The following is a 4948-nucleotide window of genomic DNA, read 5'->3' as shown; positions in this document are numbered from 1 at the left end:
GTACATATGGGATATAGAGAGAACATATGTTAGTGTTGTACCAGGATCAGCCAATGATTATCACATAATTACATATACATAAATATGCAATGACCAGTCAACACAAATGTGACAGATTATAAACAGAACATTGCAGATGCAGCTACTGATGGGACAACCGTGTGAGGTCAGCCACTGCTCAGGAGCTAGGGAAAGTGTGAGACAGGGGTACAGAGATAGGAAGAAAAGCACATGGGATAGGGGCCCTGCTCGTGTGAGCTTACATCCTACATCTCTCCAAACGCTCTTCATCTGCCTCCCCTCTCCTACAAGCCCTCCACTGGCTCCCCTTCCCCTTCAGAACCCAATTCAAGGTTCTCACACTCGCTTACAAAGCTCTCACATACTCCTCTCTCATTTACATCTCTGACCTCATCTCCCTTCACTCTCCTGTCTGCCCTCTTTGTTTGCATGCTGCCTCTCATGCCAACTGATTACTCCCTCCCAATCCTGTCTCCAAGACTTTGCCCGTGCTGCTCCCCACCTCTGGAACTCTCTCCCTCTCCCCATCAGACTCTCCACCTCTCTACAATCCTTCAAACGGGCTCTCAAGACCCACTACTTCATCAATGCTTTCCTGCTCTCATCCTAACTTGCTGCTTCATGCTACCTCTTCCCTCTTTTCCCCATCTGTATCATGCCCGTCTATCTGCCCCTCCCCTTGAGAATGTAAGGTCTTGCGAGCAGGGCCCTCTACCCTCTTGTGCTTCTCCTTACTTTATTTTCATCTACTTCTTACTCACCACTAGGACACCTAACACTTGGTGCTTATGCTCTGTTGCTTAATTGGATGTTATGCCACCAAAGTATCAATGTATATTATCCATGTCCTTGTCCTGCATTTTATTGTATTGTACTGTAAGTCACTTTTTTGGTTATGTAGTTTGTAAGGCGCTGCGGAACACTTGTGGCGCCATATAAATAAACGATAATAATAATCCTACAGGGAAGGGCAGACACAGCTATGGTGTCACTAAGTGGGGAGCAGAGATGGCAGCACAGGGGTTGGAGTTGGCAGTGCTGATAGGCTTGAACATTTGAAACCTTGGAGACTGCAGCTAATCTAATTTGTCGTGGAAGTGGGTTCCGTAGGATGGGAGCAGCATCTTGTAGGATAGATTCAAAAGTGGTGAGGTTACAATAATTAACAGAGAGTAAAGGAGAGTTTGATTTGCTTTTAAAGGGAGAAAGGGACCTATCCTGGCAATGTTACGTAGGGATGGGTGAGGCAGGAGTCAAGGATAACTGGTGACAAAGAGGTGATGGACGGAAAAGAGACCCTCAAACTCGGAACAGGTTAGAGAGTGTCAGGGCTCATTTTTAAGAAGAGAGAATTTGTAGTGAAAGATATCTGCATGAGAGCGTAACTTTCTCCATAAGCTGGGGGTGAGTGAGCTGCGCCATATTTGGAGTGGGGACAGAATAAGGTGCAAAGTGCAAGATGAGCTACAAGAGTCAAGAGCAGAAGTGTGCCACTAAAGAAGGATACAGACTCTTTGGTGCAAGAAACGATGGTGATAGGAAAAGATGCAACTGTGCTCTGACAGGAAATGATTTGGGCTTATTTCCATGTTTAGTCTGTTAATGGATTTACATTCTAGTGACCACTATACAATACCTATAGGCATATAATGACTGCTGCACCTTACAGAGAACTTCCCAATGACCACCATACAATACAGAGAACATCATGGTGACCACTATTCCATATCTATAGGCATAATAGTGATTGTCACACCTGATAGAGAACTTCCTGATGACCACCATACAATACAGAGAACATCCTAGTGACCACTATACAATACATATAAGCATAACAGTGACTGTCACACCTTACAGAGAACATCCTAATGACCACTATACAATACATATAAGCATAACAGTGACTGTCACACCTTAGAGAAAGCATCCTAGTGACCACTATACAATACATATAAGCATAACAGTGACTGTCACACCTTACAGAGAACAATCCAGTGACCACCATATAATACAGAGAATGTCCTATTGACCAGTAAATTACATATAGGCATAACGAGGGAGAAGAGGCAATGGCATCAGTGAGGGGGTGGATTGGAGGAGAGATAACAGCAATACAGGCAATGACATAGCCAGTTAGGGGGATGCAACAAAGTACTGAGCTGGTGGTCTTGTACATGCATAGTACTGGCATCTGTCCTTTATATTTCAGCTATAATCCAAACTATTACCAAACAAGCACATCTTTGTTTAAATAACAGACATATTTAGCTGCTGGCACCAGCATAAATCATTTATCTCCAATACTCCAAATACATGGCAGCTCCCATTTATACTACATCACACCCCACCGGTAACAATATCTGGATAAAACGGTTATATTTCTGCGCTCTTCCTCTTTCCTACTGCACACAGGCAGAGGCCCCTACGTATTCCCCTGCTGTAGCATTGGCACTAAGCTGTTATGTGTCCTGTATTATTAGCTGCAGGGTAGTTGGTACTGTAGGCCTGATTCAGCAAGGATCGCTATTCTGCTAATGCACATGCAATGCAGTTGCTAATAGCAGCGGTGATATGCAAATGCATTGTGATCGCAGTATAACATTGCTATCACAGCCTCATATAAGTACGCCCCACTTTCCCTTGTCTCACATCCGTAATACTTAGCAATATAGCAAAACAATCGGTAACATCGGACCCATACGCACACTTGCACAAGCTCAGACCTTACTCAGAAATTGCTAACAGGCATGCATGCTATCAGTGCTATGGCTGCTTATGGCCATGCAGTGGCTAATTTATGCACGCCCCTGTAACAGCATTGCAATGCACTTGCACACCTGCATTTGCACGACCATCCCCAGTCATCACCCACAAATGGCACTTCCTGTCAATCACCCTGCGATGGGTCTGCAAGCACCAGTGGCATAAGTATGGCAGGTTTTCCGAGGCTTGTGCCCTGGGCACCATGGGACCAGCATTGCGAGGATGTGTATCTGTTACAAAGTGCCGATGGCCATGGTCCAGGTCCGCCAGTAAAGTCAGTCGTGTAGACCGCAGAGAGAGTGGTCCACTCTGCACAGTAACACACACATCGCGGCCGATGCTGGGTAGTAAACTCGGACTATCTGGCAGTAGTATCTGTGTTTCAGCAGCCAATGAGAGTCAGACAGACCTCATTGGCTGCTGCGCCCACTGCCGGAGCCAGGCTGGAGGTCACTCATGAGATCTGCCTTCCGGCTCCTGCAGCGGGTGATGGGAGAAACGTCTCTCCCATAGTACCGAGCGGGACCGAGGGGGAGGACAGAAAAGTGCACAGTGGAGGGCGCAAGGATTCAGCTAAGTGTTTTGTGTGTGTTATGTAAGGGGCACTACTGGCCAAGGGCACTATATAGTGACACTGTATCACTACTGGGGGCACTGAATAGGGAGGACCACTACTGGGGGAACTGTATAAGGGGCATTGCATAGGGGGGATCACAACTTGGGGCACTGCATAGGGGGATCACTACTGGGAGCACAGTATAAAGGGCACTAATGGGGGCACTGCATAAGAGGGACCACTACTGGGGGCACAGCATAAGAGGCACTACTTGGGGCCTGCATAAGGGGGACCACTACTGGAGGCATTGTATAAAGGGCACTGTTGCCGGAGGCAGGCCACACAGGGTTAATGGCTGCCACTGCACTGCAGGGGTTAACCCCCGTGCTGTGCCGCCATTTTTAAAAGGACAAAAAGGCACCAGGCGCCCGTTGTAAATGTATACTCTGCGCTACGCGCTGAGTGTTAAGTGTGTTTTTAATGTTCTATATGCCGCGGCCTGGACTTGCTGCACTGGGGGAGTGTAGGTAGAGTGTGTCATGGCCGCTGCGGGACAGGGAGAGCCAGCTCCCACTGCGACCAGCGCTGACACAGTTAAAGTGGACAGTTTAAAAGCACACTGCACATGGTTTATAATAAACTGTATTAAAGTATATATGTATTGCTGTAATGCACTGCAGCTGATCTGCAATGCATTAGTGCATGATGCAGAGTATATTTAATAGGCTGTGCACTATATGGTTTAAATGTATATTTTGTAGAGAAAATGCACTTATAAGGAATGTATAAGTTGTTTGTGTTAGAAGGCTGTAACATATAAGTGAAATGGTTATGAGACCTTCTCACCTCCTGACATAGGAAGTGATATGTTAATCATCCTGACCTATGATAGTGGCCAGAGCCATTGTGTAACAAAGCTTTCTATGTAGTGCATCCAAGTGACCTCTGGCTGGAAGGTCTCTGTGTGAAGGTGTGAATGGTGTCATATAGCCAAACACTTCACATACAGAACTTACTTTTGAAAAGACAATTCATTTGTTTTTAAGAAGATCCTTGTGGATGCCACTTCTAAAAGCTGAATGTGTTAAGGTTGGAAATGCCAAACTGATAAGGATGAAAGTCATTTACCATTTCCTGTGACATGTTATATCAACATTATAGGAGACAGTATAATGTATGATAAATCAGTTTGTGTTGGTGGATTAGGAAGGAGGATATTGAGAGACTCCTTTGAAATGTAATATGTTGTTAATTTATGTTTTCTGAGCTAGAATGATTGGCTAGAAGGAACACATGGTGGATTTGCCCCCCTGTGATGATGTGTGTTAGAGTGACATAAAAAGAGGGACTGTGAGCCCTGTATGTGTACAACCCTGTAACTTCTGTGTGGAGGAGACCTGCTGATAAGATTCCTGTATGTGGTACATCTTTGAAAATCCTTTGTGGAGAATTGCTGTTTGATTTCTGTGTGATATTCCCCTTCAGACGGAAGGGAGGGTCTTCTTTAAGACATTGAGCAAATAAACACCGTTTGCCTTTACCAATTGCCTCAATCTTGCGACCAACAGAATTGCGCCAAAACGCTATTCCGTTCTCCTGCTGTTCTGG

At 45.5% G+C, this 4948-nt stretch overlaps 1 protein-coding gene across 1 annotated transcript in view; it reads left to right on the top strand.

The window, feature by feature from the left end:
- LOC148477368 (BOS complex subunit NCLN-like) overlaps positions 1-4948 on the top strand; it is a 110983-nt gene that overhangs the window by 68015 nt on the left and 38020 nt on the right. The gene's annotated exons all lie outside the window — the stretch shown is intronic.

The sequence above is a fragment of the Taudactylus pleione genome, unplaced genomic scaffold (assembly GCF_031769625.1).
Source record: "Taudactylus pleione unplaced genomic scaffold, aTauple2 ptg000722l, whole genome shotgun sequence".
Lineage (NCBI taxonomy): Eukaryota > Metazoa > Chordata > Amphibia > Anura > Myobatrachidae > Taudactylus > Taudactylus pleione.
This window is presented reverse-complemented; position numbering and strand designations above follow the sequence as displayed.